Below are 24,723 nucleotides of genomic sequence, written 5' to 3'. Positions count from 1 at the left end.
TTTTCTTTTGGGTGCTTTTGCTTCAGAAAATGTCAGCCTCTACATCTTCTCAGGCTCCAGATCCAAAGAAAATTCATCCTCTTCTTTTGAAGAAGAACAACCAAAGCACAAAGAAAGTATAGCTTAGATTTATTTTTCCATTCCATTGGGAGAGAAGAAGGGTGTGGCAGGTGCAGTGTAAGCAGTGCAACAACATTTTATCTAAGGGGACTTCAAAAAATACAGTCATGGGACCACCTCCATGTTAATGCTTCTACAGGTGATGCATGCTAGACATTTATTCCGTGCAGAGAAGGAGCCTGATGAAGATCACAGACAAAAGCTGAAGAGCTACAGGTGGATTGTGGACTATTGTGGTGCCTGGCACAGATGTTTTTCCGGTCATTATCCCTGATTTAAAGGTCATGGGCACTTTTTGTTGAAAGTGCGACAAGGTTATTTCTGTTGGGGAGCAATCTTTTTCTGCTATCCTAGCAGCCAAGTATTGCTATAAGTGCTAAGTTGTTTTTTTTAAAGATTAATCTGTATGCACTAATTCTCTGAACCTTGTTTTTGTATTTTTTTGTTACATGTTTTCCACTTTAAAAAATCAAAAAACACCAAAAAAAGAGTTAGAAAATCCAAACAAAAAAAGAAGTTCCAGAAAATCCATAAAAAAAACTGCTTATCTGGTTAATGACGGATAAAGTATATGTTTTTGTTTATATGTCTTTGTATGCACCTGATAGTATGTGTCTTCATATATGTTTGTTGAATGAATGTTAGCGTAACAACCCTTGTGTGAGTAAAAGTGTATGTAATGGATTGTATGTCTATTTAAGTGGGTATGTCTATGTAGGGATGAGTGTTTACTTGGGGTGTTACTGTTTGTATGCGTGTGTGCTTGGGTGTCTCAGTCTATGCATGAGTGTGTATGTGCTACGATGGGTTAGTATATGCATCAATGCATGCTTGGGTGTGACAGTATAAGCGTCAATGTGTCCCTGTGTGTGTTAAAGTATATTTCAGTGTGTTTCTGGGTGTGTCAGCATATGCGTCAGTATTTGTCTAGATGTATTGTTGTATGTATCATTGTGTGCCTGAGTGTCTTAGTGTATGTATCAGTGTCTGCCTGGGTGTGTTAATGTACGCATCAGTGTGTGTCTGGATGTATCAGTTTATTGATGAGTGTGTGTCTCTGTTATGGTAGTGTATGCATGAGTGTGTGCCTGTATATGGTTTCGGTGTGTTTGTGTATGTATCAGTGTGTGATTGGGGGTTTTAGTGTATTCATCATTGACAGCCTGGGTGTGATAGAGTAAACATCAGAATGTGCCTGGATGTATCAGAGTATGGATGAGTGTGATCCTTGGTGTGTCAGTATGTGTCTGGGTATGTTATTGTATGCATCAGTGTGTGCCTGGTTGTGTTAGTATATGCATCAGTGGGTGCCTGAGTATATCAGTGTAAGCATGAGTGTGTGCCTGACTGAGGTAATGTATTCATTAGTTTGTGGCTGGGTGTGTCAGCATATGTGTCAGTGTATGCCTAGGTGTGTAAGTGTATGCATCAGTGTGTGCCTGGATGTCTCAGGGTATGAATGACTGTGTATATGGATTAGCATGTGCCTGGGTATGTCAGTGTATGCATAAGTGTGTGCCCAGGTGTGGTAGTGCATGCATCAGTTTGTGCATGGGTAAGTCAGCAATACAGTTTCAGTGTGTGCCTTAGTGTGTTGGTGTATACATTATCATGTGTGCAGGCGTGTTAATATATGCATTACTGTGGGCCTGGGTGTATTAGTGTATGTATCAGAGTGAATTTGGGTGGCTTAATGTATGCATCAGAGTCTGCCTGGGTGTGTTAGTGTACCTATTAATGTCTATCTTGATATACCGGTGTCTAGATGTGTTTGTTAGTATATGCATGAGCGTCTCTCTGGGTGTGGCACCATATAGGTCAGCGTGTACCTGGGAGTGTTAGTGAATGCATCAGTGTATTCCTGAATGTATCACTGTATGGATCAGTGTGTACCTGGATGTGTCAGCATATGGACTTTGTGTTAGTGAATGCACCAGTGTATTCCTGGGTGTATCAGTGTGTAACAGGATGTGTCAGCATATGGATTGGCATGTGTCTGGGTATGTCAGTGTATGCAACAGTGTGTACCTGGGTATGTTAGTATATGCATTAGTAGGTGCAACAGTGTGTCAGTGTATATATGAGTGTTTTGCCCGGGTATGGTAGTGTAGGATGTGTCAGGATATGCATCAGCATGTACCTGAGTGTTTTAGTGTATAGATTAGTATGTGTGTGAGTATGTTAGCATATGTATCAGTGTTGGTTTGAGTGTATTAATGTACATATGAGTGTGAGTCTTGGTGTCTCAGTGTATACATTAGAGTATGCCTCGATGTGTTAGCGTATGTATGAGTATCTGCCTAAATGTATCAGGGTATAGATGTGTTTGTCAATGTATGCATGAGTGTGTGTCTGGGTATGGTACTTTATGCATTAGCATATGTCTGGGTGTGTCAGCGTATACGTTGGTTGGATGCCTGGGTGTGTTAGTGTATGTGTCAGTGTGTGCCTGAGTGTATCAGTGCATGTATGACTATGTGCCTGGGTGTGGTAGTGTATGCATCAGTTTGTGCCTGGTTGTATCAGTATATGCATCAGTGTGTGCCTGGGTGTATAACTGAACGCATCAATGTCTCCCTGTCTGGCTTAGTGTGTCCATAAATGTGTATATGGTTGTGTCAGTGCCTGCATCAGTTAATACCTGGGTATGTCAGTGTATGGATGAGTGTAAGCCTTGGTAAGTTGGGGCCTGATTAAGATCTCGGTGGAGGGGTTCCTCCGTCGCAAAGGTGACAAATATCCTGTCCACCAAAATCTAAAATACCATAGAAAACAATTGCATGTAGATTTCAGAGGATGGAATATCCGTCATGGCGAGATCTAAATCAGGGCCTTAGTCTATACACAAGTGAATATGTGGATATAACTGTGTTTTCATTATTATGTATAAGTGTGTCACTGTACCTACCTATGTTTAGTTGAGTATATTTATGGATGGTGTGTGAATAGAGAAAGATGTAATTAGTTACCTACTTTACTGCAGTGAATTGTTCTGTTATTCTATGTAAAATGAAATAAAACATAAACAGAAGTTAAAGTTTCATATTATGGGGGTTATTCTAACTTTGGAGGAGTGTTAATCCGTCCCAAAAGTGACGGTAAAGTGACGGATATACCACCAGCCGTATTACGAGTTCCATAGGATATAATGGACTCGTAATACGGCTGGTGGTAAATCCGTCACTTTTGGGACAGATTAACACCTCCTCCAAAGTTAGAATAACCCCCTATATGTTTGTCTAATAAAGTTTCACAATCTGTAATAAAACAAAGTATTGTTAATCATAAAACACAAGAAATGTATTTCATTCTATAGCAATTATCCAAATTATTTAAACATCTGATTTTAATTTTTTCACTGTTCTCAGTGTCTATACTATTACTCCATAATATAGTGTTGTATAGATACTCATCACTGAACAGCAGGGGGAAAACAATCATATAGACTGTAAAAAAATCATTAGTACATTATTTCAAATTAATATTACTATGCATCACAATCACTACAAATAAAAACTATCTATTTTACCTGGACTCATTAAGTAGTGTAATAGATATAAGCTTGATACAAGTATTTTTCTATATTAAAAGTCTTATAATGCAATTAACATGTATCAAGGATGGTAGTAGACGAAAAACCTCATAAAAACATCACTCTTGGTAAGCCACATGATGTTGCAGAATATGTTAGTCCATTAACAAAAAGTAGAGTATGTCAGACTTACAATTCTAGTTCTTTTTTTTATAATTATACAGCTGTTCTTGAAGCATCTAATTGATTGTGACAATCTTCTGGATGTTCTGTCCATCCATTTTTACTTTCTAAAAATAGTTGAATTTCCAATAACATACTTAAATTGATTAGCTTTAATACTTTTTGTTTCCATTTGAAATAGTTGTTTGTATTGGTTTTTAGTTTCTGATTCGTTTCTCCAGTGGTAGTAGTGGTATGTCTGTTGTTTTGTTCCAAGAGTAAGTCCATTTCAATATTCAAAAACCCTCATGAAGTCATGACCCATGGCAGGCCATTTGATGTCTTAACTTACTGCATTACAAGTCCCAAAAGTGACTTATTCCTTTGTTTAGATGCAATCTTCCCTAAAATATTAGTTCAATTAACAGATATCTAGTATTTGGTAGTTTGTAAGGTGATCTCTGGTTGAATGTAAGTAGTGTCCAGATGTTATATTTACTTCTTTGTAGAAGATGCAAGGTTTCCTAAATTTTTCAGAACTTTTTAAAGACATTATCACTGGTAGACCAAATGATGTCTAAAGCACTGAGAATCTCTATAAAATAAATATTGTATATTAGTTTTTTTTTTCACAAATACATGTTAGAATTTTGGTTGAAAAAAGAGAAGGTAAGAATGTCATAGTTTGTAAGCTAGTGTTGGTTTGTATATAAGGTTTTTGTCATTGTAATCTATCCATCCAGTTTCAGTCTTTAAAAGGACAGAGTATTGTCCAGATGTTATACTAACCCCTTCATGAGAAAAAATATCTACAGTTGTTTTCTAGAGATTGAAATGTGTTCAGCTTTGAGGTTTGTAATTTCAGTTTCCAATTTAGATTTATCTGCTCTGCATTGTTGTAAAGTTAGTATAAGGTATTTTCCAGTTCTTTGTAGATACAATGCAGACATAACACCTGATCTACAATTTGGGCAGATCATACTTTTGTTTGCATTTTAATCAATCTGTTAAAAGACACAGGGAGTCATTATGAGTCTGGTGGTCTACCGACCTCCAGACTCGCGGTGGCGTACGGAACACCACCAAATGTGGTGGTCTGAACACCACATTATGACTGCAGTGGTTGTACTGCGGTTGGACCCCCAGAACCACCAGGATACGTTGTCCCGGCGGTCTGTCCGTCGTGGCAATACTAATCTGCCAGGTCAGCACTGCAAGCAGTCAGACTGGGCGTCTGAGTGACTCTATTCTTTTATAAATGGGTATGTCACTTGCAGCATGGGTGGTAGACTGTATATAGAACTGGGCAAAAGAGGTCTGCAACTGCATGTGTAACTCAGTGAAAGTTGAATGATGCTTCACCTTTTAATCACAAAGTAACCTGCTCCATGGACTACCTACAGCACAGGTGAGAGATGAGTTTTCTGTAGTAAAAAGAGAGTTTAAGACTTAACAATCAGATTTTCTGAGGCCAAGCAGAACCACAGTAAAACCACACACTCAAGCTCAGCAGTAGTAGGTCCGCAATATGTTTAAAGGACTATTTCTCTGGATGGATGGGTAAGTTTTGTCAGTACTTACCTACATTTCTTGATGAGTGTATGAATCCCTCTATGAGTGTGCTACCACATATAAAAAGTAAATATGACAGTATATCACCAGATCCGTTAGTAAGTCTATATACATGTAAATGTGCATATAAGTGACTGCATGAATTGATTCCTAACTGTGTTAGTGAGTATGGTTTTATATAAATGTCTCTACAACTTGTTCCGATACTGCTGCACACAAAACTGCTCTCTGGGTTTGAGCACAAATGTATAAATGGCTCTTTCATTGTCTGAGTGTGTGTGGGTCTATGCTTTTGTAAATAGGTATACGAGTTGCCGTATGGGTGACAGATTGCATATATACCTGTGTATAGGGGTGTGCAAAAGCAAATCTAAATTAGTTAAACTCACAAAGACGTTTTCAATATTTAATCACAAAGATCCCTGCTCTATGGCCTATCCACAACCTAGCTAAGTGCTGAGCTTTCTGTAGTAAAATATGAGATTAAAGCTTTTCAAGCAGTTTTTCCAATGCCAACTAGAGTTGACAGTGAAACTGCGCTGCTACATTCACCAGTAGTTGGCCCGAATAATCTTTATTGGATTAATTGTCTGAATGAACAACCACAATGTCCAAAACAGGGGACCAATTTCCTTAGGACAACCTCAACTGAACCAGTGCCAGCCAAGGTGCCCCAAGTAAGAGGCTCCCAGTGGCACACAACAGACAAGTACGTATACTTACAGAGGATGGGCTCCCTCTACTTGTAGTGTCCCTGTTGTGTAATTGGTGATGATGCAGGGGGTTATGGTGGGCCTCTATGTGCCCAAAATAGTGGCACCATGGTGGACTCCAAGGTGTTTCCCTATGGAACTGTGCCCAACATTGCTTTAACACCTGGTCTGACCAGGCGTTACAATTTGACGCTGATCGGCCTTAGAATAATTTTTTGGGTCCATTTCCTTAGTGTGTGTCGTTTTTGCGTTGGAAGGTAAATATGGAGCTGGAGGGCTAGCGTCATTATTTGGAAGGGAACACCTACCTTGCATATCATTGATGCAATACAATTGAAGGTGGGTTGGCGCTCCCAAAAAATTACGCTAACTCAGATGTTTTGATACTAAACGGGTTTAGCGTCAAAATATAAATATGGAGTTCAGTTAGCACAGTTTTTGAGGTAAAATAAAATGACGCAAAGGCTGTGCAAACTTTTCATAAATGTGGGTCTTAGTGGGTGACTAGTTCTATCCTTCATACATAAGTACTGTATAGTAATGTCACTAAATATCTGCATAGTTTTGTCTGTCTCTCACGGTCTAGATGAACAAGAATGTTTTTCTCCTTATGCATAAAGCTTGCAGAATAGGTGAAACTGCATATTTCACTGTCAGCAGAGGTATGAAAATAGACATGTGACTAAGAATGGCTTAAAAAGAAATGTCTTACTATCTAAGCAGATTCAAGCATGCACAATAACATATCTACAACCTACCTAAAGGTTATCTAGTACATAACTGGAAAGCTTCACATATGAATATGCTATATACTGTTCTACTCTCGCATTTTGACTATGAATTGTAGGACTTGTAGTTTTTATTAATAACAGTAGTCAACAAGTGTCAACATTCAAACAAAAACATTAGTCAAGTTAATCACATCACGTATGGACTTGTTTAATATAGAAGAATATTCACACAACCACTCAAAAATCCCTATATTTTATAATAATTGTTATGAACTTGAGATCCACATATACATTTTAAAGGACATATTGTTATCATTTAATCTAATTTAAATAAATGGAAATTGAGTTTGTTGATCAAATTGTTTGTTTTTCTGCTCTTTTTAGATAGATTACAGTCTCTTAGAAAATGTTAAAACTCAGTATAAGAATGGAACACCACACTCATAAAAAGCAACCATTTAATGCACCCTTTTCAACTTTACACTCTCTGATGCTGGTGAAGCTAGCATATCAAAACACACCTTCCATTTGTTACATTTCTTACTTTACTTTTGAATGGGTAATGTTTGATAACCCTTTCTTCACTTCTATGAAGAAGCCCTGGATTCTAGGCTATATGTGATTATTTGTGAATTCTGCAAGACCTTCAGCATGAGCCCCCTTTCACTTCACCTCAAATTTGCGAATATGTACGGGGATTCAAAAACATACTTGGCTAAATATTTTGTATACTTTATTACTACATTGTACTTCAACAAAAACTCAACATTAGGAAAAAAAGTTCCTCATTATTGTACATTAACTGAAAAGACCTCTTATTTAAGTTAAAAATAGTTCTATCTCTTTAACACCCTTCCCCAACACTCCTTTAGAAAGCTCTCCATAGCAACCCACAGGAATTACGAGGTCAAAAGTGTACCGTATATTTTAGAAACTGCACATGATTGTCCAATTAAAATGCAGCAGGTATGTTGACTCTAGCCAAATGTAATCATATCCAAGGCTACATTACCTTTTGTTTATTTTAAGCATAGCCAATCACAGACATAGTTACTTACTCTTGAAAATCACTTAATTTCATCTATATGCATATTAAATCTATCCAATGAAATGTGTCCTTTTTTTTAAACAACTCCTTCCCTCCATTTTAACAGCCTTATTTTTAAAATGCTGCATTCTCTTCCAGCCTTCTCCTATGAGGTATTTCTGTTTTACTTCAGAATGCTCAAAGTGTGAATTGGAGGTCACAGCTTTGGGTTTTGGGCTAGGGAGTATGCTAGAAACAGTGGCATTGACAGGTACCTGGGTTTGCCAAATGTGAAAATTACTTGGATTAGCCAGAGAGGATTAAAGAGACATCAATTGCTCCCTTTGGTAAAAAAGCCTTAGGAAATCCCAACCCCCTGACCTCGTGATTGTGTATTGTGGTGGTAATGACCTGGCCACTCTTACTGGGAAAGGACTAGAAGTCCTAACGAAGGATACCTTCACACAATTAATGGCACTTTTTCCTTACAATTCCTTGGTATTCTCCAACATATGCCAAAGGCAGGAATTGAAATGGTCTCCTCAGAGACCATAACATGAGCTCTATCAACAATAATAACCTGCACTTTGACATGGATAGAATCAATAGAAGTGAAGGCAACAGAGTGTTTCTCACCACCTTGGAACACTACATCCTATGTTATGTGTGGTTATCAGCCACTACACAATAAACACAAAGATTCTTGCAGAGACATCCTATTTCTCAAACTCTAGTTTATTTTATTTTAAGATCTATATATTTTTTTTAATTCATGTATATGTTGCAAATAAATTCAACAAAAGCATACATTCAATGCACACTACCACATTTAAAATTCACAAGTGCTTAATTGATTCTTTCTCTTACAATTGATGCATCAATGTCTGTGGGTCTCAGTGTGCGCATGAATCTCTGTGTGGGTCTCTGAGTATCTGCATAAGTACCTCAGTGGGTGTGTGAGTGGGTGCATGAGACTCTGAGTGGGTTTGTGATTGTGTGCATGAGTACCTCAGTGGGTCTGTAAGTGCATGCATGAGTCTCTGAGTGGGTATATGAGTGGACGCATGAGTCTATGAGTGTGTGCATGAGTACTTCTATGGGTGTGTCAGTGGGTGCAAAAGTGTGTAAGTGGGTCTGTGAGTTGGTGCATGAGTGTCTGGGTGGGTCTGTGAGTTGGTGCATGACTGTCTGAGAGGCTTTGTGAGTGCCTGCATAAGTGTCTGAGTAGGTCTGTGAGTGGGTGCATGAGTGTCTGAGAAGGTCTGTTAGTAGGTACATGAGTCTCTGAGTAGGTTTGTATGAATGTTCATGAGTGCCTGTCTGGGTCTGTGAGTGGTTGCATGATTGTCTGAGTGGGTCTCTGAGTGGTCTATGAGTGTGTGCATGAGTGCCTCACTGGGTCTGTGATTTGATGAATGAGCCTCCGAGCAGGTATTTGACTGGCTGCATGAGTCTCTGAGTCTATGAGTGCCTGCATGAGTCTGTGAGTGAGTTTATGAGTGTGCGCATGAGTGTGTACATGAGTACTAGTGTCTTAGTGGCTTTGTGAGTTGATGCGTCAGGGTCTCAGTGGCTCTGAGAGTTCCTGCATAAGTGTTTGAGTGGGACTGAGAGTGGATAAATGAGTGTCTGAGTGGGTCTGTGAGAGGCTGCATGAGTGTCTCAGTGGATCAGTGACTTGGTGCATGGGTTTCTGAATGGGCATGTGAGTGGGTGCATGAGTGTCTGAGTGGGTCAGTGAGTGTGTCAATATGCTTTTTTTGCCAATACTGGGTGGGCATGCAGAGCATTGAGACAAATTTGCTAATATCCATGTTGGAAAGATATTGGGGGTCATTACAACATTGGCAGTAAAAGCCACTTACCTCTGTGCAGAAAACCACCAACACATCGCCGTGGCCGTGGAATTCTGCCACGGTCATTATGACCCACAGGTCAGAATACGCCAAAATTTAGACACCCACACTAGTCCGCCACACCAAAGATCAGTGATAAACTGGCGAAAACAAAGCCTCCACCGTCACGCCAACAGGAATATGCCTACACCAACACGGCCCCCTAATCCACGCGGCGGTCTTTCAACCGCGGTATTCCATTGGTGGTGCACACCGCCATGCTCAAAATACACACACTCTTACAAAACACATCCACATTGGGCAATTCCAAATACACACACCTGATACACATACACATACCACTCCCACACACCCAATACAATATAAAACACACACCCACATCACCCACAAACCCCTACGACAACAACTGCGACTGAAGGCCACAGAGAGACACCACCATCTACAAACGAGCATCCACAGGCACTCAACACCATCACCCACATAACATCCACGCACCTCACACAACACACCACTAAATGTCACCCCACACATCACAACACACACCAACCCACACATCACCCACACCACCCCATGGCACTGCAAAGACACCCCAGGTTCTCTGAGGAGGAGCTCAGGGTCATGGTGGAGGAAATCATCCGGGTAGAGCCACAGCTGTTCGGATCACAGATGCAGCACACCGCCATAGCTAGGAAGATGGAGCTAAGGCAAAGAATCTTGGACAGGGTCAACGCAGTGGGACAACACCCAAGAAATAGGGATGACATCAGGAAGAGGTTGAATGACCTACGGGGGAAGGTGCGCTCCGTGGTCTCAAGACACCACATAGCAGTACAGAGGACTGGCGGCAGACCCCCACCTCCTCCCCAACATGGGAGGAGCAGGTCTTGGCTATTCTGCCTCCTGAGGGCCTCCAGGAGTAGCTGGAGGAATGGACTCTGGTAAGTCAAATCTTCACTACTATATCCCCCACCCTACCTGCATGCCATCACATAGCCCCACCCTCGCCTTCACCCCCATCACTCCTCCTCCTCACAAATGTCCCAATATCCCAAACCACCCATCCCAACACCAAGCCCTGCATGCAGCACCAAAGCATGGACACCCATCACCAAAGCATGTCCACTACAGATACCCATACAACCCCCCTAAACCATCACCACACAAGGTCCCACACAGGAATGCAAGCACTGGGGTACACGGTCAACCACCCTTTGCAAACCATGGCACACACAGATGCAATAATCATGCTTTTACACCCCTGCAGGGCCCCTACCAAACGTCACCGGACAGGAGGGTCCAGACATGTCCACACCACCCACAGAAGAGGCCCACAGTGATGACAGCAGCTCTGTCCAACTGGATCTAGAGGACCAGCCTGGCCCATCTGGGACCTCAGGACAGTCGGTTCCCCTCACACAGTCACAGGCCACCACAGAGCTTCCCTCCTCTGGAAACACCAGCACAGCACCCACCCAGCGGGCCCATACCTCTGTCCCCAGGACACGCCAATCAGCAGTGTGTCCACCACTACAGGGAAACCAGGCTAACCCACCACCCCAACAACACCAGGGACCTAGGGGCAGTGGTAGTGGGCACACGGTTCAGGGGACAGAGGCCCAGGAACACAGGGGAACTGGGAGGGCTGCTGTGCGACAGGGGGAGGACAGGCCCAGGGAACCCACTCTCCATGAGGCCCTCTCCAACATCATGGGAGCATACCACCATTCCCAGGAGACGATGGCAATGCTACTAGCCAAGTCATCGCAAAGCCAAGTTGTGAAGCATACAGCAGGCCAGGACACCTTCTTTGGTGAGTAGAATAGGGATGCACCTGTCATATTTAGTCACCGGAACCTGGCCTTCAGGAGACCGAAGGTCCGCTCTATAATCCTCCTAGTTCGCCCATGGGCCTCATTGTAGCGTTCCTCTTCCCTTGTCCTGGGATTCCGCACTGAGGTCAGTAGGCATGACAGTTTGGGGTAACCAAAGTCACCTGCAAATGGCGAGGGACAACTGTTGGACACGCACTAACTCTTAGGGACTTCCCCAGAACTAGACAACTATTCCCACTGATTTGGGTCCATGTGCTCACCTAATAGCCACACCCGATGCCTCTGTAGTTGCCCCATCACATAAGAGATGCTGCTATTCCGCAGGATGTAAGCGCCATGCACTGAGCCAAGGAATTTTACATTAACATGGGAGATGTACTGGTCTGCCAAACACACCATCTGCACATTCATCAAATGGTAACTCTTCCGGTTTCTGTACACCTGCTCACTCCTGCGTGGGGGGATCAAGGCCACATGTGTCCCATCAATGGCACCTATGATGTTATGGATATGTCCCAGGGCATAGAAGTCACCTTTCACTATAGGCAAATCCTTCACCTGAGGGAAAACAATGTAGCTGCGCATGTGTTTCAGCAGGGCAGACAACACTCTGGACAACACATTGGAAAACATAGGCTGGGACATCCCTGATGCTATGGCCACTGTTGTTTGAAAAGACCCACTAGCTAGGAAATGGAGTACTGACAGCACCTGCGCTTGAGGGGGTATTCCTGTGGGATGGCGGATAGCTGACATCAGGTCTGGCTCCAACTGGGCACACAGTTCCTGGATTGTGGCACGATCAAGCCTGTAGGTGATGATCACATGTCTTTCCTCCATTGTCGACAGGTCCACCAGCGGTCTGTACACCGGAGGATGCCGCCATCTCCTCACATGCCCCAGCAGACGGTGCCTATGGAGGAGAACAGCGAGCACAGAGTCAACCAACTCTGAGGTACGTAGACACAGCTTACTCTGAAAACTATTCATAAACTGAATTTTGCCTGTATGAGTGTTTAGCCAAGGCCTAGGTATGTGTGACGCAGTCAAAACTAAAGCCATGTGGGCCCCTGAAATGGTAGCTGCCTGACCTGTTAAGTGGGACAATGGGATATGAGGTAACTGCACTGATGTTGTACACCGTCGCGGTAGGCGGTCGAAAACCGCGGCACAATTCTGCATTGGTTAACATTGCACCCTATGGATCCCAGGAGCCAATGATGATGTACGACGGCAGTGACGGTACGCACCACTGTGGACGTGATCGCCATTTTATCACTGTTCAATCACTCGATACCTGATCTTCGACAGGAGACGACCTACACTGCAAGTGCTGCTGTGACATCATTCTGGAAGAGACAATGGCTGGGCAAAGGGCCCCTGCCTTTGGCACGGAGGAGTTGCAGAAACTCGTGGATGGGGTCCTCCCCCAGTACACGCTACTCTACGGTCCTCCAGACAAACAGGTAAGTACACCGTTACTTGCTACCATGTTACCATGTATGGGCAATGCCTGTGTGGAGTGGGGTGGATGAAAGATAGGGGGGGTGGGAATGAGGCATCCATGAAATGACGGTGAGTGCATGTGCCACATGGCAAGGGTAGGGATGCGGGCCAATGACTGTGACGGTGCAGTTGGTAATTACTTCTCTTTTTCCCCCTGTACAATTCCTGTAGTTCAGTGCCCACCAGAAGAAGGATATTTGGCGTGCCATTGCCAAGGAAGTCCGGACCCTTGGGATCTACCACAGACGGAGCACCAACTGCCGGAAAAAAAGATGGGAGGACATACGCCGCTGGAGCAAGAAGACGGCAGAGGCCCAGCTGGGGATGGCCTCCCAACGTGGGAGGGGTGCCCGTTGCACCATGACCCCCCTGATGTTCAGGATCCTGGCAGTGGCGTATCCAGAGTTGGATGGGTGCTTGAGGGCATCACAACAGCAACAAGGAGGTGAGTACACTCTCATTCAGCAGATTCAGCGCGCATTGGAGGTGTCTGGGTGGGGGAAGTGGGCTGTGGGTTCCCCTGGGCCAGGGCGAGTTTGCTAGTTAAGTCCCCTTTTTCAGGCAGTCCCTGTGGCACCCCACCCCACCTGAGTACAGTGCCAACTACACCTAGTCAGGTTCCTGTGAAATCCATGTGTGCAGAAATTGGCCATAGCCTTGTAAGCCATATCCCAGTGATCGAATAGTGGACTCCAAGTGCGTGGCGTAGTGCAGGGGGCTTCTGTGTCTGTCGTATCCACCAACGGTAGCGGTATTGCATGCACTCAACATGTCTTTCTTCTGTCTTGCCCCCCCCCTTTTGTGGTCTCCCTGTACTTGTGTGCATTAGCATGGCGGAGGAGAAGTGGCACCGGAGCAGGAGGGAGCTGCATCCCACATGGCCCTAAAGGGCGACACTACGGACTCCGAATTCACCAGTGGGACGGAGGGCGAGGGGAGCTCCATGGCGGGGACAGGAGCTGACACCAGCGATACAGACTCCTCCTCTGATGGGAGCTCCCTTCCGCCCTGCCCCTATCACCCCTGCTGCCCTCAGTGAGGAGGCCATTGACCTCCTCAGGTCCCTCACTGATGGGCAGTCTACCATTTTGAATGCCTTCCAGGGTGTAGAGAGGCAGTTGCAACAAACCAATGCATTCCTGGAGGGCATTCATTCTTGTCAGGCAGCCCTTCAGTGAGCTTTTCAGACTCTGGCCTCAGCACTAATGGCAGCCATTGTCCCTGTTTCTAGCCTTCCCCCTCCAACTTCCTCAACCCAGACCCACACCCCTGTACCTCAGCCTATCCCAAGCACACCATCAGACCAGCATGCAAACACCTCAACACACAAAGGAAGCTCTGGCAAACATAAGCACCACACATCCCACAGGCACTCATGCAAGCATCATACACATGTAGACACACCAACATCCACTGCCTCCACTGTGTCCCCCTCCTCCTCGTCTCCCTCCTCCCTCCCTGTCTCGTCTTCACTCACACCTGCATGCACTACATCTTCAGCCACTACATCTTCCACCAGCACACCCACCATCACACCCCACTCACATGCAGTCACCACCCCCACTATCATTCACACATCCCCTGTGTCCTCTCCCAGTGTGTCTGTGAAGCCACCTCCCAAGGTACACAAAAGCAGCCACACACCCACCCAACAGCCATCCACCTCACGACAGCCTCCAGCCCATGCACCTTCACCCAAAGTCAGCAAACATACACCTCCTACGACCACAACCTCTTCCTCCACTCCCAAACCCCCTCCAGTTACCCGTCCCAGTGTTCCTAAGAAACTTTTCCTGGCCAGCCTTGACCTCTTTCCCTCACCTCCCCCACCCCGTCAGTCTCCTAGGTCCCGACTCTCCAGGTCGCAACCTGGCACCTCAGCCACAACATCGGCGGGACAAGTGGTGCCAGTTGTCACCAGATTATGGAGTGCACCAGGCAGCAGGTCAGGCAGTGTGGCAAGGAGCCACAGCACGGACAGTCCCCCACCTGTCAACACCAGCCACCAAAGCCGCTCCCAGGCGCACAGCTGAGATTGTGGAGACAGCTGCGACACCATCCGAGGTGGGGAAGGGGCACAAGAAAACCGGCAAGTCTAGGAAGATGAGCACCGCGGACAAGACCGCCATCAGCCCCGCTGCCCAGGAGGTGAACGCCAGCAGCCACTCGGCCCCAGACAGGACCACCAGCAGCTGCCCCGCTGCCCAGGAGGCGACCGCCAGCAGCAACACTGCCCCAGACAGGACCGCCAGCAGCAGCCCCAGCCCAGGAGGCGACCGCCAGCAGCAGCCCCGCTGCCCAGGAGGAGACCGCCAGCAGCCCCACTGCCACAGACAGGACCACCGCCGCCACAAGCACCGCTGCCAAGGACACCACCGCCACAAGCACCGCTGCCAAGGAAACCGCTGCCACAAGCACCGCTGGCAAGGACACCGCCGCCACAAGCACCGCTGCCAAGGACACCGCTGCCACAAGCACCGCAGGCCCATGAGCGCAAAAAGCTCTGACGCTACTGAGGCCACCACGAGCAGGATGAAGCACTCTCGGCACAAGGCCCCCTCCAAAACCAGTGGAGATTGTCATCCACTACCTCAGTCCTTGGCAGGATGAAGCACTCTGGGCACAAGGCCCCCTCCAGAACCAGTGGAGATTGACATCCACTTGAGAGACAGTGGCTTTGCACACCCCAGGATATAGCAGTGGGCAAACCACCCACTGTAGAGACTTGAGAGACTGTGGCTTTGCACTCCCCAGGATATAGCAGTGGGCAAACCACCTACTGTAGGTATCTTGAGAGTCTGTGGCTTTGCACTCCCCAGGATTGAACAGTGGGCATGGGGCCCCCTCATGGATTTGGCATTGTGCACTCAACCGGCCGAGGTGCCCCCCTTTCCTTCCCCCTGAGGTGCCTGTTTTACTTCTATCTGATGCCCCTGCAGTGTTCTCTCTGTCTTTTTCGGGTATCTTGTGTGGGCCTCACCCATGCCTTTTGGGCCCAGTGAGCCAAAGACTATGATGGTGGACTCCCTTGGACTTGTGTTCTTGGTGTATATAATTGTATATAGTATAAATGTATATATTTGTAAATATTTTTGATGTATGTAATTGAATATATCACAATTTTTTGACTCTTTTCCTTTTGTCCTTGAATTCTTCCAGGGGGGGTTGGGGGGTGTAACTGTGATGTATCAACATGTACTTGTGTGTGTGTTGTAGTGGGTGAGGGTGGGGGTGGGGGTTTTGCGTGTTGCATGTGTGTGTCACTTTTTTTTCCCTCCCCTGCGTCGTAGGTGCAGTACTCACCATTGTATTTGCCGCCGGCGTTCGTGCTCCTGGTAGAGGAGCAGGAAGATAAACGCTGGCAGAATTAGGAGCTTGGGTTCCATGGTGTCCTGGTTCCTCGTGGGGTGTGTAGAGGTGAGTGTTTTCCCTTTGAAGTCCTGTTTCCGCCGTGTTTTTGTTCGTGGTGAATCCGCCCCGGAAAAGGTGCGGATTGGTGGGTTGTAATAGTGAGGGAGGTATATTGTCCTCCGCCTGTCTGTTGGCGGTTAGCGCTGCGGTGTTTGTTTGTACCGTCATGGCGGTCGGAGTGTTAAAGTGGCTGTCTATGTTGGCGGTTTCCGCCACGGTCGTAATTCAATTTTTTTTACTGCCAGCCTGTTGGCGGTCTTACCGCCGCTTTAACACCGACCGCCAGGGTTGTAATGACCACCATTGTCTTTCCATGTTTTCATCGCATAAGCTGTCACAAAAACACTTTCATATTTCATCCATGGGGTCAGGGGACCTCAACCCAGACCTCTAATGCAACCTTACAAAGTATTTCTCAGTGCCTATTCCAGCCCCAGAGACCATTGCCCATTATAGAAAATGGCCTCAGCAACTTTCAGTTCAGGTTGCGCCTAGCCAATGAGAGCTTTGCTGTGGCTTCAGGGTTCACAAATTTGCTGCGAGTGGATTCACAAAGGGTTTGCACCTCTAGATACACAAATTTGGTTTTCTTTTAAAATTTTAAAAACTACTGAACGGATCTACACAAAAAAACAAAAAGCCCTATTTCTGGACCAAGAGCTATCTTCCTGCCAAATTTGGTGTAATTCTGACAGGCAGTTCAGACTGTAGTCGTGGTCAATATCCTGATGGGAAATTGCATAGGGAAAATGACCCTTGGGCACACTTTTTTGTAAAATTTCATGAAGATTCATGAAACAGCATCGACCAGTAGGTGTAGGAGGCTGGCTCTCTATGTAGTGTACAAAAAAGACGTGCACTCTGCAAAGAGTCCACACAACCCCACTTTGATATCTAGAGGTAAAAAGCAGGACACCTAATGATCTGTTTTTGTGGTAGTGTGGGTCTGCAGTTAGGCTTATCTTGGAGATATGCTAAGCATTTGTTATCTTCACAGGATCAATAAATGTGGGCACACACTTAGAAGAATAACTCAAGGCTAATTTACAAAAATACTTCAGATTTTTATAAAATGTTTAAGACCAAGATTATAAAATTTGAGTAAGTACTTTTTAAGTTATGATTTTTTAAAATTTTGAAAATGTAGTGATTTTGTGCATAATTACACATTTACGAATGAATGGGAAAAACTTTAAAAATGCATTTAAAAACAGGCAATGCACTCACAAATGTCACCTTCTATTTTTAAGTCGAGATCATCGAGATGTCCTGTGTATCAGCCGGAGAACTGCGGACGGTTCCTGGTTCAAGGGGAGCACCGGAAACAAATCTTGGAGCTGTTGAGGAACAGAGAAGGGGACCACTTGGAAACACACTGCACGGGTGGACTTAAAGGTAAGTCAGATGGGCCCCCTTGGAGTGTAGAGGTTGCAAGGGGTTAGGAACCCCGAGAGCACAGCTGGTTTTCCAATACAGGGGCCATGGAGGCCCGGATGCAGTGAAGATAGGTCAGCCAAGGGTCATGCATCAGAGACTCCTTGGAGCCAGGTGCAGATCACATTGAGGGTAGATTGCAGGTCAGCAGGGCCACTCAGCGGGTGGTTTTTGGGTGTCTTGAAGCCCCTTGACTGGTGCTTGCTTCTGATTCTTGAAGAGTCTGGAGCGGAATTTCCTTCTGGGTGTCCAATGTTGAGGCTCCAGTACTGTGGTATTGTGATGTCTCTGGTCCTGAAGGTCTCAGTGCCATCAAACTTAGTACATTAGTAGGCTTTGTCCGTCAGGTAGATTTTGGCCAGACTTCTGTGTCTGATTTGTTTGTCAGCAGCCGGTCAGTAAACTTGGACTTCACTTGTTTCTTGCCTGCAGTGTGAACTTAGAGATGCCTTCACTCAGAGAGAGGTTCTTGGTGATCTGAAGAAGACTGGAGAACCTCTGGGGTTTCTGTCTGTCTGTTGTCCAATCAACCCCTCAGCTGTGATTGTCGAGTCCTGGGTGCAGTAGCAAGGGTTTGGCACTTTTTCTTCTTGCACAGGACTTCTGTTCTCATCCCTCGGGTATTCTTTGTCCCTGGTCTTCTTGTGTCCATTGACTCTGATCTGTAGGTCTAGGGATGCCCACTAAATACTGCATTTGGTGAGTGTTTGGGAGAGTATCTGGTAGTGGCCAATGTGCCACCTACTTTAGGGTAACTACACCCACTATGTAACCCCTGAGGGAAGGGGTCACATCCCTAACCCTAAATTGGCTATTTTTCTACCATCCAAGATGGAAGAAAATGAAATGGAGTGGTCACCTCGCCTGCCACACATAAGGGGTGGTGCAGGCTGGTGGTTGCCACTCCTCCTACTCTGACAATGCTTGACTGCTGGTATTCCCATTAAAAGTGGGGGAGAAGCTGTTGGGTGGCCATCTTCTGCTAGCAGTAGAGTCAGAGGTCAGATTTCAAAGGCGGTAAAGCCTTTGAAGCTGCTCACTGGTGCAGGGTGCCTGTCGGTGGGAGGAGGTGTAACACCTCAACCCAGGAATGGCTTTGTGTCCTGAGAGTAGAGGCCCTCACCCCAGGAGTCCAGACTTCCATCTGGTCGAGACAGGCTGGTAAAAACCAGTCAGCATCGATGCCAGGGTTTTGCAGGGGGTACCTCTGAAGTGCCCTCTGGGTGTATTTTTATAATGAATCCAACACTGGCATCAGTGTTGGTTTATTATTCTGAGTTGTTTGATACTAAACAACCCAGTATTCATAGAGACCATCATGTAGGCATAATGACCAGTGTCCAACACTTACCATGACTTAAGGTTTTGCAAAGACATAGTAGGGGCATGTTTGCTCATGCACACAAATGCCCTCACATGCATTATAGTGTACTCTGCCCTACGGCTGAAAGACCTGCCAGAGGGGTGACCAACCTATATTGCATGCTGCGTTAGTGGACATGATACTCTTAAAGAGTGCTATGTCGAGTTTGCAACTTTTAAATACACCTTGTCATGCACTTGCAATGGCAGTCTGCTTGAGGCTGGTGTGAGGCCTCTCAGAGTGGCACAACTGGTGTTGCAGCTCTGGAGGGCCCTCTTCATTACCCATGCCCAAGTTACCAGGGGTACCATCTACTAGGGACTTGCAAGGGTGGCAGAAGTGCCAAACATAGTACAGTTTTAGAGAATGAGATCTGGCCCTGGGAATCTGTTTAGCATGGACCCAGGGTGCTAACAGTTTGAAACCACAGTATTTGCCAGGCAAAATGTGTGTGGGGGGCTACCCTGTCAAAGGAGGCCCTTTCTCACAGCTGATCACATATATGTGAGGAGCATGCAAAGTTGTATCACCAGAAACTTGATGAATGACATGAGAGAGGGCTACTGGATGATGATGAGTTTGTTTATCTAATGATTAGACCCATTATTTACTTTTAACCTAATGTGCACAAAGACACCAGACCCCCTGTATGACCAATAGTGAGTTCGATTGGGTCCCTCTTAGGAAATACACACAGGGTTGTAGATATATTTTTGTTTCACTATGTGCCAGCTCTGCCCTCCTGTCCTAGAGATTCCATGGACTTCTTAAATAGGATCAATGACATCCAGTGTAAGTAAATTTACCTTATGACCACAGTGGATATAGTTGCTTCATATACATCAATTGAGCATGCAGACAGCCTACAGGCATGTAGACACTTTTTTAACATCCTGATCAATCAGTTTCATGGAACACACAGAAATGCTTTTAGAAATGCTTCACTTTTGTCTAACCCATAATGTATTTTTTTTTTACAATACTTATTAGTTACAAAAAAAAGGGAAAAGCCATGGGTACATCAATTGATCCCACCTATGCCAACGTGACAATGGGATGGTGGAATTTAGATGGAGCATCATTCAGATATCTTGGAACATATAATACCATGGGTACGTTACATTGATGATTTAGTCCTAATTTGGGAAGGGCCAGAGATAGACCTTGTGAAATTTATGAAATCTTTGAACATCAACCCCCTTAAATTGAAATGCATCCACAGTATAAGAGCCACTGAAATAATCTATTTGGACATTGCAATTTATGTACAAAATGTGATTTTGAGCAGCAAGAGCCACAGAAAGCCAACAAGTAGCAACAGTTTGTTACAGGCAAATAGTGCACACCCAGGCATTAAAGTGGAACATTTATTTTGGTGAATTGCTAAGGGTAAGGCAGAATCGCTCAGAGGATAGCAAACTCACAGTACAAGTGAAGGATATGTGCAAAAGAAATATGCATAGGGGATATCCGAAATCCGTACTTGATGATGCCCTTTAGAGAGCCTGGAATAGGAAGAGGTAAGAACTGTTGATACCCCAAAAGGTGAACCCAAGATCTGGGAGAGGGCTTGATGAGATCAGATACAATATGGTGTTTAATGTATTGAGCCAGGAGGGGAAGAGGTTCATCACACAGAATTGGAGACTACTCAAAATGGATGACATCCTGAACCAAATTCTACCAGAAGTTCCAAGAATTACTTTTAAAAAACCTGATCAGTGGAAGATCATCTAAAAGGAAGTTTTATGAAATATAGTGAAAATGATGGCTCCAACGAGTTAACATCTAAATAAGATGGCTTCTGTCATTTCTTGAAATGCAAGGCATGTACTTATGGCCAAAGTAAAAAGTCCTTTCAACTGCAGGATGGCACAAGCAAAATGATCAGACAGTGGATGAATTGTGAAACGACTCTTGTGGTGTATGTACTGTAGTGCATATGTGGGAAAAATATATAGGAAGTACTGTGAACAAATTGAAACATAGTATTTTGCAACATCTTCGAGCAGCCTTCAATAAGGATTTTTCATACGCTATGGCAAAACATATCTGGGTGAATCGTGATGGTAAAAAAGAAGCAATGAGTTACTATGCAATCCAATATATGATGAAAGCCCCGAGAGGGGGACGATCGAGAACTCATCTTGAGGAGATCGGAGTCTAGGTGGATTATTCTGTTGAGAACGGAGATACCTTGGGCTTGAACACCAATGAGGAACTACATGTGCATATCTGATTGATCATTTTATCTTAAGACGGCATACCCGCCATGAAGAGTATAATACGTGGTTAATATCAGAATTCGGACTATATTGGTGATATGTCTATTCTTCTCAAAACCTTTCAACTTCTTAACCCCTTATCCTGAATCTCATACTGAGCTAGGTGTTGGTGTTTGTCTTTTAGCCTTTCCAGCATTGGTCATGCTCATTGTGATGCACTGAAGGAAAGGAAGGGAGTGCAAGAAGAAACTATGGTGGTCATTACAACCCTGGTGGTCGGTGTTAAAGCGGCGGTAAAACCGCCAACAGGCCAGTGGTAAAAAAAATGGAATTACGACCGTGGTGGAAACCGCCAACATAGCCAGCCACTTTAACACTCCGACCACCACGGCGGTACAAACAAACACCGCAGCGCTAACCACCAACAGACAGGCGGAGGACAATGTACCGCCCTCACTAATACAACCCACCAATCCACCACCTTTTCCGGGGCGGATTCACCATGAACAAAAAACACGACGGAAACAGGACTTTGAAGGAAAAACACTCACCCCTACACACACCACGAGGAACCAAGATGCCATTGAACTGGAGCTCCAAATTCTGCCAGCCTTTATCTTCCTGCTCCTCTACCAGGAGCACGAACGCCGTTGGCAAAGACAATGGTGAGTACTGCACCTACGACGCAGGGGAGGGGGGAGGGAAAAAATAGTGACACACACATGCAACACGCAAAAGCCCCACCCTCACCCACTACAACACACACACAAGTACATGTTGATACATCACAGTTACGCCCCCCAACCCCTCCTGGAAGAATGCAAGGACAAAAGGAAATGAGTTGAATAATTGTGATATATTCAAAGACATAAATCAAAAATATATACAAATATATTCATTTATACTATATACAATTATATACATCAAGAACACAAGTCCAAGGGATTCCACCATCATAGTCCGTGGATCACTGGGCCCAAAAGGCATGGGCGAGGCCCACACTCAATACCCAAAACAGAGAGAACACTGCAGGGGCATCAGATAGAAATAAAACAGGCACCTCTGGGGGAAATGAAGGGGGGGGCACCTCAGGCGGTTGAGTGCATGACGCCAGATCCACGAGGGGGATCCATGCCCATTGATGTGTCCTGGGGAGTGCAAAGCCACAGTCTCACAAGTTTCTACAGTGGGTGGTTTGCCCACTGTTCAATCCTGGGGAGTGCAAAGCCACAGTCTCTCAAGTCTCTACAGTGGGTGGTTTGCCCACTGTTCAATCCTGGGAAGTGCAAAGCCACAGTCTCTCAAGTCTCTACAGTGGGTGGTTTTCCCACTGTTCAATCCTTGGGAGTGCAAAGCCACAGTCTCTCAAGTCTCTACAGTGGGTGGTTTGCCCACTGTTCAATCCTGGGGAGTGCAAAGCCACAGTCTCTCAAGTGGATAACAGTCACCACTGGTTCTGGAGGGGGCCTTGTGCCCAGAGTGCTTCATCCTGCCAAGGACTGAGGTAGTGGATGTATCTCTCCACTGGTTCTGGAGGGGGCCTTGTGCCCAGAGTGCTTCATCCTGCCAAGGAATGAGGTAGTGGATGTATCTCTCCACTGGTTCTGGAGGGGGCCTTGTGCTCAGAGTGCTTCATCCTGCCAAGGACTGAGGTAGTGGATGCCGTTCTCCACTGGTTCTGGAGGGGGGCTTGTGCCCAGAGTGCTTCATCCTGCCAAGGACAGAGGTAGTGGATGTATCTCTCCACTGGGTCTGGAGGGGGCCTTGTGCCCAGAGTGCTTCATCCTGCCAATGACTGAGGTAGTGGATGCCTTTCTCGACTGGTTCTGGAGGGGGCCTTGTGCCCAGAGTGCTTCATCCTGCCAAGGACTGAGGTAGTGGATGTATCTCTCCACTGGTTCTGGAGGGGGCCTTGTGCCCAGAGTGCTTCATCCTGCCAAGGAATGAGGTAGTGGATGTATCTCTCCACTGGTTCTGGAGGGGGCCTTGTGCCCAGAGTGCTTCATCCTGCCAAGGACTGCGGTAGTGGATGCCTTTCTCCACTGGTTATGGAGGGGGCCTTGTGCCCAGAGTGCTTCATCCTGCCAAGGACTGAGGTAGTGGACATATCTCTCCACTGGTTCTGTAGGGGGCCTTGTGCCCAGAGTGCTTCATCCTGCCAAGGAAAGCGGTAGTGGATGTATCTCTCCACTGGTTCTGGAGGGGGCCTTGTGCCCAGAGTGCTTCATCCTGCCCGTGGCGGACTCAGTAGCGTCAGAATCGTTTGCGCTGACTGGCCTGCGGGGCTACTGGTGACGGTGTCCTGGGCAGCGGTGCTTGTGGCGGCGGTGTCCTGGGCAGCGGTTCAGCTGCTGGCGGTCATGTTCGGGGCTGCTGGCGGCAGTGTCCTGGACAGCGGTGCTTGTGGCGGTGTCCTTGGCAGCGGTGCTTGTGGCTGCAGCATCCTGGGCAGCGGTTCAGCTGCTGGTGGTCTTGTTCTGCCCTGCGGGGCTGCTGGCGGCGGTGTCCTGGGCGGTGGTGCTTGTGGCGGTGTCCTTGGCAGCGGTGCTTGTGGTGGCGGTGTCCTGGGCAGCGGTTCAGCTGCTGGCAGTCTTGTTCTGCCCTGCGGGGTTGCTGGTTGCTGGCGGTCCTCTCTGTGGCAGCGGGGCTGCTGCTGGTGGTCGCTTGCTGGGCAGCGTGGCTGCTGCTGGCGGTCGCTTCCTGGGCAGCGGGGCTGGTGGCGGTCTTGTCCGCCGTGCTGACCTTCCCAGACTTGCCGGTTTTACTGTGTCCCTTTCCACCCTTGGATGGTGTCGCAGCTGTCTCCACACTCCCAACTGTACCCCTGGGAGTGGCTTTGGTGGCTGGCTTCTTTCCCCTCTCCCGCCAGGCACTGTCCAACTTTTTATGCTTGACAGGTGGGGGACTGTCCGTGCTCTGGCTGCTTGCCACACTACCTGCACTGCTCCCTGGTGCACTCCATAATCCGGTGACTACTGGCACCACTGGTCCCGCCGATGTTGTGGCTGAGGTGCTAGGTTGGGACCTAGGAGACTGACGGGGTGGGGGAGGTGAGGGAAAGAGGTCAAGGCTGGCCTGGAAAAGTTTCTCAGGAACACTGGGATGGGTAGCTGGAGGGGTTTTGGGAGTGGAGGAAGAGGTATTGGTTGTAGGCGGTATACATTTGGTGATTTTGGGTGAAGGTGCTTGGGCTGGAGGCTGTTGTGAGGTGGATGGCTGTTGGATGGGTGTGTGGCTGC

Source organism: Pleurodeles waltl, chromosome 9, assembly GCF_031143425.1.
Source record: "Pleurodeles waltl isolate 20211129_DDA chromosome 9, aPleWal1.hap1.20221129, whole genome shotgun sequence".
NCBI lineage: Eukaryota > Metazoa > Chordata > Amphibia > Caudata > Salamandridae > Pleurodeles > Pleurodeles waltl.
Note: the sequence above shows the minus strand (reverse complement) of the source record.